The sequence below is a fragment of the Bidens hawaiensis genome, unplaced genomic scaffold (assembly GCF_021521415.1).
Source record: "Bidens hawaiensis isolate Kalapana, Puna unplaced genomic scaffold, B.hawaiensis_p1.1 tig00011171_1, whole genome shotgun sequence".
In the NCBI taxonomy this organism is placed as follows: Eukaryota; Viridiplantae; Streptophyta; class Magnoliopsida; order Asterales; family Asteraceae; genus Bidens; species Bidens hawaiensis.
The window spans coordinates 682,549-698,547 of NW_027491865.1; the positions used below are offsets into that span (position 1 = coordinate 682,549).

Consider the following 15,999-nt stretch of genomic DNA (forward strand, 5'->3'; position numbering starts at 1 on the left):
CTTCTTCTTCCAACAATCAGCCATTGCGTGGCCGGGTCTATGACATGATTCACAGACTCGTGGAACAAAATTACATTTACCCCTATGATACTTCTTGCAAACTTTGCATTGCGAGATGCTGGGGTTGAAGCCAGACCTTCGTTGGTCAATTCCCTTACCCTTGAAACGGGTGTCTCCTCTTTTCCTCGAGTCGTGTGTTGTTATAATATTTTTATCCTCTTTCTTATTTCGGATCATTCCGCCCATCAGGTACCCAGCCAACTCCATCGCGGAGTCAGCGGTTTGTGGCAAGTGTGACCTAACCGTGTCACGAATCTCTCGTGGTAGTCCCCAAATATAACGTGTAACTTTGCTGGATTCGGGGGGGGGGGGGGGTAACCATCTGGGGAACCAAACGACAGTATTCGTGGAATTTCGTGTTATACTCACGAAGATTCATTCCAACAACCTTGTGAGTCAAAAACTTAGTTTGAATTTGGTCCGTCTCGTGCATCGAACAAAATTTCACCATCAACAACTCCTTAAACTCGTTCCAAGTCATGTTGTACATCACCTCCCTTCCTTTACTCAAAATCAGTGTGTTCCACCATTCTAGCGCTTCTACCTTGAACATAAGGGCCGAATATTGAATCTTTTCTTCATTGGAACACTTGCTCGTTATCACAATTGTTTCCATCTCCTCAAGCCATCTCACGGTTGTGATGGCCCCTTTATCACCATGGAACCCCTTCGGTCCATAGTATTTGAAATATTTGAACGAACACCCACTAATCTTGAGTTTCTTGAACTCTTTCCTAACCCCACAATCAGCGTTAGACTCATGGACACTTTCCTCGATATGAGACGGTTTTGGACGGGATTTCACAAATTTTCGGGAAGGATTAACGGAATGAGAATGTTTCGAGTTTTTCGATTGAGACCTAGCCATAGACTCTTCTCTAACCGCATCCTTAATCATCTTTTGTATTTGGCTTTTATATTTATCGGGGATAGGTTCATCTTGTTTATTTTTGGGGTCTTTCCCCTTTTCTTTTCTTACTTCCTTTCCTTTTCGAGCATTCTCGTTGTTATTACTTTGTTCAGACATTTTTCCTTTTCTTTTCAATTTATATCTGAAATTTTTAACAACGTTTCCTTTATTAAACATATATTTTATTATACATTCATATATATATCACAAAGGATATATATATTTATTTCACAATACATACACGTATATATATATATATCGTTCCCACAATATATATATATTGATCATCCTATCTTTATTTCAAGAACGTTTCAACGTTCTTGTTACACACACATAACATACAAGACTATATTACACATACGACTTCTTCTTCGCATTCCTCATTAACACTACCTCAATCTTTCAAAAACTTTCTCACAACCTTCGTCAGCTTGTTGCACTTGTGAAGAAGCTTTTATCCCATCTTCTTCATTTTTTTCCTTCATCGGCCATCTTCTTTCTCAATCGTCTGTTTCGTGCAGAGCGCGATCCAAGTGTTATTCATACTAATGTGGGACCTCGTTGGGGTATCCGTATTGTGGAGGTGGGTCGCGGTAACCCAATGTCACCATTTCGTAGTGATTCCTCAGTTCTGGATACAGAACGTCGGTCATGTCGGATGAAAGGTAGAAGAAAGCTTTAGCAGCTTGGTTTTGTTCTCGGATCTCATCAGCTTGCTCTGCTTCGGTTGGAATCACGCCTTGGAACGGTGGGAAACTTGATGAAGCTTGGTTCTTGAGAGCTTCGAGATATTGGACATATGGATCCACAGAACCGTAGCTTGGGTTTCGGGAAGTGAGTGATCAATCCATTGATGTTGATATCTCATTGGGATTAACGGGATGTTCTTCTTCTGGTTCAGACTCGTCCTCAGGATCCTCCTCTTCTTCAGGGTCCTCTTCATCTTCTGGTTCCTCTTCTTCCACAGGTTCTTCCTCTTCCATATGCTGGGTGGTCTCGTTGATCATCGAGAGCATTTTGAAACTTTCATAGGGCATCATCACCCTTATTCTTGGTTTGCGGGATGATCCTTCACCATTATTGTGTTGAGAATTGACTTCGTTAACAGTGGAGTTTCCGATATGCCACCTTCATTGATCCGAGTGGCACTGCATCCAGTCGGAGGAAGGGGATCTTGGTTCTTCTTTTATTGGTTGATTTGAGAGGAAGGCATAAGACGGATGAGGGTTTGGTGGTATGTATCCAGTCGGGTAATATTGTGGTACTTCTGATGGTTGGTATGTGGCAATCTCTGACAGGTGGTACATTGGTACTTCAGAGGGATGGTACCTGGGTATTGTTGGTGGATGGTAACTTGAGTGCCTTGGCGGTTCGACTCTTTGTTTTGGTGGACTATTGAGTAAGTTAATTGGACAATGCTTAGTTCCAGGGATGTATATTGGCTTGGGTCGTTCAATGTATTGGTCTCGGTTGAAGAAAGCCTCATAATAATCTTCACTCATGATGTCTTTTGGAAATTTGTAGTACTTTCTTGCTCTTCTTGCTTCATGATCGTAATACTCCATTAATTTCTCATAAAACATCTTTGATGGGTGGTTTAGAATGTAGAGAGGGAAAGAAAGGGTTACCAGCCAATCTTATCCCTATTCAAATAAACAAGTAAAATATTTTCCTATGCTTGGATCGAAGCTTGGGTATTGTTTGATGATACCCAATTCGCTAAGATCGATGGCTCTGATAACAACCTGTCACACCCCCATCTTAGGCCTAGGAGTGCGACCCAAAGAATATTTATACAACACATATATATACATACATATATTTCTTTTCTTTCATTCTTTTTTTTGTTATTTATTTTCTTTAAAGCATCGAGTATAATTACGACTTTAGGATCAAGCCTTTATAATATTTTATTATTATTTAATTCGGGCATTATGCATACCTCCTACTCGGCTTTAAACCCCTAGACACTCGAGCAACACCTCGACGCCGCTTGATTTTTTCAACTCTCGCTTTGATCAATACTTGTCTTCGGCACGCAAAACGAGACATACCAATATTCTTCCACGTCAGCACGCTTTACGAGGTAACTTTTCGGGACGTCACTCCAAGAACATCTTTTTGATTATAACATCGTCGGGTGGTGGCACGATTATCGGGGTATGGCACGGAAATTGAGTAATCAGGCACGATTACCGAGATAGATCGAGGGCACGAACTTCGGGGTATAGAGAGAGGCTAGAGAGAGAGATAAGTGTGCGAAATTTGGTGTGGGTTGTGATGAACCCGTCGCCCACTATTTATAGGAAAAAATTGGACCCCGTCGTGGTACGCGACGGCCCCTTTGGCAAGCCCGTCGCGTATCGCGACGTAGGCTTGCTGAATCAGCCACTACACGTGGCAGACGTGTTGCCACGTGGTGACACGTGGCGGCAGACAGGCCACCGTGTGCCACGTGGCACCCGTGTCACAACGTGTCAGGCCACGTCATCACGATACGCGATGACGTTGGGTTCAACAGCGATCGCGTATCGCTGTTGACTTCTTCCAGAAGTTTTGACCATGCCCCATCGCGATACGTGATGGGCTTGTCTTTTGTCCCGTCGCGTATCGCGAGAGGACAAGAAATCAGAATTTTCATTTTCAACCTTAGAGTTTGGAATTTGGCAGAATTGATCCCTAGACTTTGGAAAGTTGACATTTTTGGCTTGAAATTTCCATGATGTTACACAAAAATAAAAGACATCTTATCAAACAATTCTCAATCCATAAAATTAGCTATACGGAGTTGGGGACAATAACCTGAAATGATAAAATTAAATATTAATATTAATATCACATAATAAATATATTACAAATTATGGAAGATTTGAATCATGTGAAAAAATGTAAAATTGATGTTATAACTTACAACCGGAAAAATTGAATCGCGTTACCGGAAAAACGAAATAGTGAAGATCTCCATTGAATCTTCGATTTTGATATATAACCTAAAAAGATTATAAGAAAAAATCATATAAATATTAATATAAATACAAACAAAAACGAAAATTATCAGTTTAATCTTGGATTTTGATATAGAATCTAAAGATATTATAACAAAGTAATATAAAAATTAAAATAAATATAAAAGCTTACCGGAAAACGTTATCGGAAAACCGAAATAACTTCAACATATTAATTCAATCTTGGATTTTGATTTACAACCTAAAGAGATTATAAAAAAATTATATAGCAATTAAAATAAATATAAAACATTACCGGAAACAATAAAACCTTACCGTTAAAACGTATAACAAAATTGGCCATTACCAGAATATAGGAGACGGTTGAGGAATAAGCCGAGAGAGAGAGAGAGAGAGAGAGAGAGAGAGAGAGAGGGAGAGAGATTAAAATGGTTACGGATTTGTTAGTGTAAGAATTACTGTATGAATGTTAGGTATTTATACACACATTTCCTATTGTAATTAGAAACAAAAAAATTAGAGAAACTCAATTAACTTAAAATAAGGACGAAATTAGGGAATTAGAATTAAGTAATTTTTAAAATTTCAATTACTAAAATGTAATGTTCATAAATTAAATCTAGACTATATTTAAATACGGAATTAAACTTATTAATGTTGAAATATAAATTACTAATTTAAAAATTGAGATCTTCTTTCTAGAGGTGAAAAATTCAAAAAAACAAAAAATTCATTTAGGAACAATAACACTTTTAAACAAAAAAAAAAAGAATACAAAAATGGACGATATAAAAACAACACAAAATAAAAACCTTAGACACAAAGCTAATGGTGTTTGCTAAAGAGAGTTTGAAGGTGTAAGAATTACCGTATGAAACTTAACTATTTATACGGATTGAATTATGGTTGACTAAATTATAGAAGGAAGGTATACATGGAATTGATTAGAAACAAATAATTAGGAAATTTCAAAAAATTAAAAAAAACTTAAAGTAAGAACGATAAGTAAGGAATTAGGATTATTGAATTTTCAAATTTTGAATTTACTAAAATGTAATGTTCTAAATTTAGATTATTATAAATATAATATTATTTAATTTAAATATAAATGTTGACTATATTTAAACAAACGGAAATAAACTTATTAATGTAAAAATATAAATTAGTAATTTATTTATTTACAAAAATATAATTAATCATCAATTATAACACCGTATATGTAATTTATAAAATAACAATGTCTATAATATATAAAATTACAATAAATATTTATATAATGAATTACTGAATCATATGATTGAAAGTTATAAAAATAATCAACATAATATAATTAATCAACATTTAATTATATATGAAAGATGGAAGAAAATACTTTAAGAGAATTGATTAATCTTATTTTAATTTATTATTGATTCATTTAATTAAGATGAAAAATGGAGAAGCTATTGATATACATGGAAACTCTAGTGAACAACCAATAGGAAAGATGAATTTTGACATAAAGCCTATTGCTTTAATAGTATAGTTAGATACATGAGATGGATGTATAAATACATAAAATAGTGATATAAAACATGAAGTGCATGATACTGAGATCACCATATAAACTTTGATGCTCTCATCTACATGAGGCTCCTCGTTGTCTTTTTGTTTTTTGTTAATATCCACCACCCCCGACACCCTCCTAACCAAAGACTAAAAGTGATTGCAATAGTAAAAAAGTAAAACCCGAACTTACCCATCACATCCGGTCATCATTGTTACAAAAACAAGGAAAGGAAGAAAAGAAAACTCACGCGGGTTAGCTAGTAACCTCTTCATTTGAATTTTTATTTAAAAAAAAACGAGTCATATAAAAATAAAAGAGTATTTTGATCAAATCGTTTAAATTAATTTTTCAAGAGTTAAATTTTATCTTATATAAATAAATAATTTGGATGTTACACATGAAATCTCATAATCACATGAGTGTTTCTTTATGAAACTCGTAAATTACATTATTGTGACTTTTATAGACCTTTATATGCCGTTATGAAATTTAAATTTTCACATTTTAAGTATTATCGTATTAGTGCCTTTCTACATGTTTTAATTTTTTTGAATAACACAATTTTTCACATGATTCCTACCTTTTCAAAGAAAAATCATGTGGTTTTGCTTTTAGATACTACCCTTTTCATAATAGACTTATCAGTAAAGAACAAAAAAGAAACACTGTAAAAATAACTTTGTTTTGGTTCAATTTATTTATTCAAAAGAAGGTTTTGTTTTGTACGAAAAATGACACTTTTATAGTTTTATTTGAAAGGTGAAACCCCAACCCACCCCACTCTACCCTCTCTTCTAATATTTACTCCTAAAATTTTATCTAAAATTATATGTTAGTGAGGGGTTTTATACTAGCTTTATATGAGAAAAATTAAAAACTAAACTAACGCTTTCACGTAGGCGTATCTTTCTGTTTTGTTTTTTTAACCCTTGACACCACCAAGGCGTTTTATATGAAATATGATATTATATTGAAGTGATTATTTATGGTTGGTTTGTATACAAAAATCATCAAATGGTGTCCCACGCGCAACTCCAGCCAAGCCCCGCCAAACCTATGATGGAGCCCCGCCATAGCGGTGTTCGCTCCTTGTCGTAATTAAGTGGCAACTTTGACACCCAGACTAAGGCTCACAACACATGGCCTGATTTCTATCACATAGAACTCGGGCCCACTTTTAATGCGAATAAACACTTAATGTCTCTAGGCCGAAAGATTATCATCCAAAAAATTAACTTAAGATATAATATTTATATAAATATTATGCACACAATACATGCCTCATACAACATAAATTTCATGTATATAACACATGACACATACCACATAATTTTCATGCCCACACCACAAGCCATGGACAACAATAAGTTCAATAGCACATGCCATGGCATGACACATTAAGCCTAAATTCTGTATATTGCTAAACTAGAAAATAGTCTGCATAAAAACATTTTCATTACAAAAATTGTAATAATATGGCTGGCAATTGTGATCAAAAGTAAATTAAACTTTGGCTAATTTGAACTTCTAAACAAATTGCTTGTGGGTGGTTATGTCAGGCTAAAATATTCAATACTTCAAACCAGGAACACTAAATAGTAAAAATAAAAAAATCATAGGTTAGACTAACTGTAATAGTAAAACGACTCGTTCTGACCCAACGCCCAACTCGCCCGCCCTGGTTTGCCAGGTATAGTAAAAAAATGAAAAACTAAAATATTCGATATTGTGTGTAACCCGTAAAAAGCCCTTGGGTAGCTGAAAATCAAGGAAAAACAGACCGCCTTTGGGGTAAAATAAGTAGCAGCAAGAAACAAACATCACAAATGACAAATCAACCACTTCATAAAAAAAACATTCTCCAACAAACTACTTAAACAACAATTTATGCAAAATCCTGAACTAGATCTTAGCTTAACATAAGTTTTAAACCAACAACTTTTACGACTAACAAGCATTGAAATTTCATAAAACCAGCAAACTCGCACGCATCATTTCCTTGGTTCTTCCAGTTGCTTCTCTTTCTCGATGATCGCATCATGCATCTGAAAGAGTAAATAAAACATATTAAAATCATTAAAGAAACTTGTTGAAAACAAAATATTTAACGGAAGCATATCATATATATCATTGTATGGTTTATCTCAACCTGATGAAAACAAAATATTAAAAGCATACCATATAAAAATTTATCGTTTATATAAGCATTAATGAGGTGAATGTGATAACCATGATATCATACATTATTATGTTTGTTAGTAGTTGAATACAATAGAGGTGATAAACTTAATCCCTGAATTAAACAAATTCATTATATTTAATAACTAGTCATACATGATAATAATAATGTTACATTAATCTCCAAAATGAAGCAGTTTGTTGAAGGACACCATATAGTATTATTCAAGAACAGAAAATAAATCTAAATCATAAAAGGCGATGTACCTCAAGGTAGGTTTCAAATCGGCTTTCTATTCGCCTGAACCGACTCCTCAGACCTACAACGGCATCACATAAACTGCAAAATCCCAAAAAGGTGTAAGGCCCCGTTACCGGTAGCCCTACTTTCATGTTGGATTTACTCATAAACGCAGTTCTAATATCAGAGTTAATTAAAACATTCGCGGAATATAAAAACTTTCGTAAAACATTTCATAGCAAAACACATCTTGTCTTAAAACAACATCTTGTCTTTCAAAATGAACAAAACATTAAACTTAAACGTCTGGAATCTTCCGATGCCAGCCTCTTATTCAGTGCCACGTGTCTCCTCAAGCGAGCTGCCTCATCCTACTCACCTGCGTGCATACTAAAAGTCAGCTACGCTGAGTGAGTTCTAGTTAATCATACATTATACAATACACATAAACTTATATTCTTTCAATCATACTTTCATACTTTCTTTTGTATTAACTTGCTTTCATATCTTACGTTATAAAGAGCATTACGCCCTACATTACTCGAGTATTATTTGGGCTCGGTACCCTCCTTTCTCGAGTATTATTAGGGCTCGGTACCCTCCTTCCTCGAATATTAGTAGGGTTCGGTTCCCTAGTTCTCGAATATTAGTAGGGTTCGATTCCCTCTTCGTTACCATACAACCATACATCATACCTCGAGTATTATTAGGGCCCGGTACCCTCTTCGTAACCATACAACCATCCTTTCCTTCTTTTATTAACTTTATCACACTCATACACATAAGCATACATATCATACTTACCTTATACATAGCGTTACAACCTGACAGTACGTGCAATATCCGAAGATCGTTCACGTACCATCAAGCAATCATTCATGCATTTCACATTATTCACACAAGGCATACACTTATCTCTTAGGATAAGCGTATTAACAAACATATTGAGTATGCACACAGCCCCGAAAACATAACACATAAATGGGGCTATAAACTCACCTGAATCCTGTTAGGCTCTCCGTTAATCGTTATTCCCTTCTTGAGCTGTGCACGGCTAACTGTATAATATTTACACGTATCAATTAACTACTACTACTCATGTTGTATTTCTATCTTTATATGACCTACAACGAACGGGGGTCCGGGGGCAGCGCCCCTGGCAGCGGGGTCTAGGGGCGGCAGCCCCTAGCAGGGTCCAAGGGGCAGAGCCCCTGGCTGGGGTCGAGCTGCCAGGTCAGCTTGAAAAAATTTTATTTTCATTAACTGTCGTAACACATTTTCCATTATAATTTCGAATCATTAATTAATTTGCTACTTAAAAGCTCAAGGGGTGAATTGTAATTAATTCATTCTTTTTCTAAGTCCAGGGACTGTTATTGTCATTCTGTTAAACTTCTAATTCGTTATTGGTTCATAGCGAATCGGATTATCCTAGCGAACTGGTTCTTATAACGAATTGAGCCCTTAACGAACTGGACTTCTTAACGAATCAGTCCATATAGCGAATTGGACCTTCTAATTCGTTATTTCTTTTAACGAATGGCTATAACGAAATGGGGGGGGGGGTTTAATTCGTTATCTTTTCCTTAACGAATCAGGACACGAACTAAGGCTAGTTCGTTATCTTTCCTTAACGAATCAGGACACGAACTAAGGCTAGTTCTTTATCTTTCCTTAACGAATCAGGACACGAACTAAGGCTAGTTCGTTATCTTTCCTTAACGAATCAGCTGGCGAATCACACCTACTTCGCTAGTTACCCTTAGCGAATTAGGGTTAGGTCAGGGAATGTCAGAACATTCCCTGACATCGCTAACCTCGTACCAACCTTTTCCGGCGCCGTCATTGCCGGAAAGCCGCCGGAAAAACGCGTTTTCACCGGAAAAACGGGTTTTGGCTTGTTTTTCACCGTTTTTCGTCCCGTTCGATCCAGATCTGAGCTAGGGTGACTCCTAAGCTCGTCATAGGTTCGGTTTATACCCGAATCCACCCGGATCTCGTGACTTAAACGGTTTAACAGTGTCGGCTCGTCGTTTCATGATTATATCTAACGGATTTAAGCTCAAACAATAACATACTATCATTACCTTGGGTCGGTTCTCGGTTTCCTTCGTGATATCGGCTAGAGATAAGGAAGAATTTGAGAGAAATCTTAAGTGTGTGTTTTGGGTGGTGTATGGAATGTGTGAGAATGAATTAAATGAGGGATTAATGGTTTATATAATTATGGATCATGGGCTTAAGCCCATGGTCCTTTCCTCTTTCTTTCATAATCCAAGTCCATAATCCATATCCATTTAACCCAACACTAGCCCAACTCGTATTCTATTTCTCTAAACCGACAACGACCCACTGTAAAATAGACGATATTTATTCTATTAATAAAACCGAAATTAGGATGTTACAAAAGGGTACAAATATTTAAATGAATATTGCATTAAAATTTAATTATGTGTGTGTGTATAATGATATGTTTAGAATTACATAAAAAGTAAATAACAAAGATACAGATGATACGTTATGAGAATTATATAGCCACACGAGAAATAAAACATAAAAAATTGACGATGATATACAAATCTTTTAAATTTAATTAATATTAACAAAGATAAACGGTAACCCTTACGTTTCCTTGTCAAAAATCAGGCCAGCCTCGAGGACGAATTCACATTGACTTCTTAGGTTCTTAGTACCAAGCCTGCAATGGAAATAAATTATTAAATCTTTTGTGCAATGGAAATTTATAATAATTTTTAGTTACTTACACGATACTTCTTGCTTTGATGCTTCGAGCCGTTTTACACACATTCACGTAATCAATCTCTGGGAGTTTGCTGCAAATTCAAGTAAAATGTAAACAAAAAGTTAGTAAAGTGAATTTAATAACGCGGGAAGCTACCTATAGCTTTCAATTTCAGTGATTTCCCGCTCCACTTCAGCACAAAACAATTTGATCTTGTCAGCAAGTTCATTAGCACTGCAATTGCTTTTTGGACTATAATATCGACAAAACATACTGTCCACGTCGCCCTGAAAGATATACAAGACAATTATCTCATTCAACACAACCAAATACAAATAAATAACACACACACACACACACACACACACATATACATGCCCACAGTCGTTAGTTTTTGACAAAACTGTTTTGAGAGATCTTCAAATGAAAATTCAACCAAAATTATCGATGCCAGACACAGATACATTTCCAGATAAATAAGCTCTTCTTGCTAACATTACATAGATCTGAAGTCATATAAACACAAGATTATATACACAATTTATACCTCCTCACGCATAGAGTAAACATGCTCCGAAAGCAACTTCTTTGAAACTTCTAGGGACAACTTATCCATGGAAATTAAAGATATTAAAGAATTAAGCCCCAAATTATTTAACCCTTACAAGAGCCTATGGATGTGAAAATTTTATTAAACTAAACACATACGTTTAGTCCAGAATTTAAGATTAAATAGAAGCCGGTGTGACACATGTCTCTCACTCTCTTAGACTCTTACCTAATCATGTCTAATAATAGTAACGGTTTAACACAAAAAGCCGATTCAAGATAGTCATTTATTGCATGGTAACTTCTTTATAATTTCAGAACCCTGAGACATGTGATTTAGCATAGAGGTCATAAAGCATTTAAATGATTCAAAGTTTCGTATGGTGACAGACAGATCCAGGTGTAATTCTACAACGAGGCGATGTCAATCAGAAAACTAAGACACCTACAGAAATAAGATACTTTTTTCCAATAACTCCCCAGACCCAAATTATGTAAACACACTTTGAGGGGGTAAACGAATGTAGAAATGAAATTAAACTAAAAACCAAAAGTAGAATTAAAGTCTTGAGAAAAATCAAGAATAATGTGAAAGATATTCGTCACGCTAGCTAAAGTTCGTCCTTTTCTAAATTTTCCTCAAGATCCAAATTGGATTCTCATGATTATGTTAACTTCTTTCAAGTCCATATTGCTCTTTAATTTGGGGCTAAGGAATTTTGTGCAAATAGTTACCGTTCAACAAAAAGAAGCACTTATAAGGTCAAACTAGTCTTTTATGGGATGGAATAAAAAGCTGTGTATAATTTTCTTTGTTTAACCTTAATAGCCCGTAGAACTATCCAAATGTAACTTAAATGACATGTAAAGAAATTATATTAAAGCCTACTAACTGTAGAAGAAAATCAGGTAAAGAACAAACTTTAGCAGTGTGATGAAAGATACAGGTCATGCTAACTAAAGTTCGTCCTTTTTTCTTGATTATACTTCGAATTGCGTTCTTGACTCTTAAGTGAGAAAATTTCTGGGGCTTAGGGGTTTCGTTAGTGTGGAACTAGTCATTTATTGGATGAAAAATCAATTTAAACTTGTTCAAAGTTACAAAAACATAATGCCTGCGGTTAGCCTAGAGGTCATGAACCATATAAAAGATTCAAAATTCAGCAAGATGATAAACAAATCCAAGCGAAATTCCATAATGAGGTGATGCTATACGTATAATAAAAAATCTTATATAATTAAGATAGATTTACTCAGGAAAACCCCCAACCCTCTAATTATTTAACACTTAGAAGAATCTTTAGACATGAAAAAGAAATTAAACTAAAACCAAATACTCTTATTCTGTTCATAAGAAAAATCAGAAAAAACGTATCCTTTCCATGTATCCTGATAATAATAATAATAATAATAATAATAACAATAATAATAATAACTCTTCATTAAAAGATGCACTTGTAAGATGTAAACTCAATTTAAACTTGTTTAGCATTCTAGAAACATAAGACCTGGACCTGCCCTATAAGTCGTGGACTAACTGCAATTCCACAATAAAGTGACAGTACTTACAAAATAAAATATTATACAAAATTAAGGCAACTTTTTTTCAGACCCGAAGCCCTAAATTGTGTTACAGTTAGAAGAGTTCTAAAGAAGTGAAAATGAAATTAAACTAAAATCCAAAACCCTATTCGTATCACGAGAAAAATCAACTTCACGTGTGTCCTTTCACCACGTGCCAAAAATAATAACTCATGCAACATATGGCGTTACGTATGCCTTTACCACTCCTAATAATAGCAATTACTTACAAAAAAAACCGCCTTTTGTGGCTAAACTTGTTACGTATTCGACACAATATCAATTTAAACCTGCTAACAATTTCAGAAACGTAAAGCTTCAGTTCAGTACATGACAGAACAAACAGCACAAAATCCACAAGGTGATTCCTCTAATAATATCAAGTCTTACAAAAGCAAGGTAATTTTATCAATACAACTCATAAGCCCAAGACTATTATATCACACTTAAAAACGGAGAGGGCGGGGCCACCCCTGGCCCCAACTATCCTTCGCCAGTGACAACAATATCACACTAAGCCCCAATAAGCATATTCAGAGTTTTGAGGAAAAAAGGGACTAATTATTCAGCTAGCATGACATGTGTACTTTCACCATTAATAATGATGATAATAATAATAATAATAAAAGTTACCATTCTAAGGTCAATCTTGTCCTTTCTTTTGGTGACGAATCAATTTAAATCTGAAACCTCTTAAACTCCATAAACATAAGACTCGTGAAGAACCTAAGCCCGGTAAGGTAAGGCGAAGTGTCTTTATCCTGCTTTCCAAATTCCAAGTCACGGTTTGATACAATGACGCTCAAATGTTTGCCTTTGAAATAAAGAACACGCGATTCATGTAATCAGATAACATCATACCATGTAAATACATAGCGATCCTCTTTATCCGTATCTACATTCAACGGAAACTATATCTTCTCATACATCCTTTAATAATAATAAGTGCATTTTCTTGTTCAGTAATTCAATAATAATAATAATAATAATAATAATAATCTTCCAAAATAATTATATTTTTCTTGGCTTAACAACCAAGTAGTGAGTGTAATGGGCAAAATCATATTGTTGTTGATCTAATTAACACTAACAAAGATCAAATCTTATTAATAACTTTATTATGTCCAGATGTTAATAACAGCAGTCCACTGGACCTAATTAATAACTATTTCTAAAAGCATAAATAAATAAATATTAAAAACAGAACAAACAAACAAAATAAAATATTACCAGTAATTCCACTGGAGATGTGTTCGCCGGCCGATTGAAGAGGGCATTATTGTAATTTTGGAAGGTGACCCATCTGTGTACACTGCTGCCAATGGTGAGGAGGTGGGTTAATTGAAAGACGTGGGTACTTGAAAATTTAATACAAGCGGATTTGACACGACGGCTGAATTATACCGTGAAATACAAATTCTAAGTTGATGGTTAACTGAATACCGATAAAAATAAGTAAGAAAAATTATTGGGGTTCCCCACTGAACGGTGATTAGCCGTCTATTCCTACTTGAAAAATCGTTTATAAAAAACTAAAAATACTATATTTTCTTTCTCATATATAATTAAATAATATTTTTTACATCTTTATTATTATACTAGTTTTAGAGCCCGTATAACATACGGGATGATGTAAATTATAAAATTACAAGTAAAGCAAGTAGTTATATAGCGTATATGGAAAAATGTATTACATCTATGCTTGTATCTATATTATGTATTATGTGTACATAAATTGATTTTATTTATATAAAATAATGATTGTTTTAAAATTTACTTAATGAAAAAATGCACATACAAAAAATACCCAATAACGTTGTTTTACTGAAAATTTTATTCACAGTATCATATATGTATAATTGTAAGACTTTTGGTTATGAACTAATTTCGGAAAGAAAACTTTTCATACAATAGTAATTCTGACCACTCAGCCTAAATACAAAAGGAGAGTTCTCTTTATTGATATATTTGTCAATTTACCACCCATAGAAGGTAATGAGAACATTAAACTGTAACGACAGATATTTTTCAATAACTATATTTTTCTGAGTTACACCATGAGAAAGATTTTGATAAGTTTAAGGGGACTTCTCGACTTTGCCATAATTACAACATAAAAAAGAAAATGTTAACTCATTCAATTTTGTGAATATTTTGTTTCATTTGAGCATATTTTTGCATGGCATGCTTCCCATACAATGTTCTGATCACCAATGAAAAAAACGTTGATGCTGACACATATGTTTCAAATTTGATAAAAGTTAGAAGCATTGATAGACATGGGTGGCATATCGGAAGTGCTCGCTATCTTTTCTTTAATTCTAATAGTCGAGAGAAAGATAGTCAATTTGCCAAATCCCAGACCTTTTATTTATTTCCAAAAAATCCGTTGAAATTAAAGCTTAAACCCGAATCATGTTTAAGATTCTAATTTTCATCCATCTGACATTTTGAAAATCAAATATTTGAACCTGTAATAAATTTGATGATAAATTTATCTGCATTCTCAAACTTTTAAAAATATTCAGATCTCCCATTTTTTACCCATAACAAATTTTGAACCAAATGTAATTAATTTGTACAAACAATCTATTTACCAACTTTTGATTCGTAAAAATCAAATTTAAGTTTCACAAAAAAACCCAAAACAATCCTTGAAAAAAAACAAAGAAATTAAATATGATAAATTTTGTTATATATGAAAGTGATTGATATATACTATCCTTACATTTTAGCATATATATAGTTTACTAAATTAACCGAAAAATAAATGGATAAGTTTAAAACATATGTTTATAACCTATAAATTTATATGCCAATTTACATTAATAATAATAATAATAGATAAATGAAGATTTTAAAAAATGGATAGACTTTTAACATATATTTATAATTTAATGATTAAAAAATTGTTTTGTAAACTGAAAGTCATTCGAGTTTTGTTTTTCTTTACAATATGCATAGTATAATATGTTAATGATAACATTAGAAATTATATTCTTTTCAATATTTAACAAATATGATTTGTTGTTGCTTTTTGGATTTCATCAAGTATTTTTGGAATATATATTAAATAATATGTTAATATTTGTTTTTATAAAAATATATAAAGATAATATAAATAAAGTGTAAAAGGAAAGTGCATGATTATTTATTTATGATATATATTATGTCAATTAAGATATTAGTTTTAGAAGAAAAAAAGTTGTGAGGTTTAACTAC

At 33.8% G+C, this 15,999-nt stretch overlaps 1 long non-coding RNA gene across 2 annotated transcripts; it reads right to left on the reverse strand.

The window, feature by feature from the left end:
• Positions 1-7,415: 7,415 nt before the first annotated feature.
• On the reverse strand, positions 7,416-13,708 carry LOC143537291 (uncharacterized). Of its 2 annotated transcripts, XR_013136029.1 has the most exons (5): positions 13,639-13,708; positions 10,670-10,934; positions 10,531-10,602; positions 7,931-8,003; positions 7,416-7,530 (listed from the first exon to the last, which is right to left on the reverse strand). It is a non-coding gene; the product is annotated as an uncharacterized LOC143537291 (long non-coding RNA). The 2 variants fall into 2 exon arrangements; XR_013136028.1 differs by lacking the exon at positions 13,639-13,708 and having other exon boundaries at positions 10,670-10,957.
• Between the last annotated feature and the right edge of the window lie 2,291 nt (positions 13,709-15,999).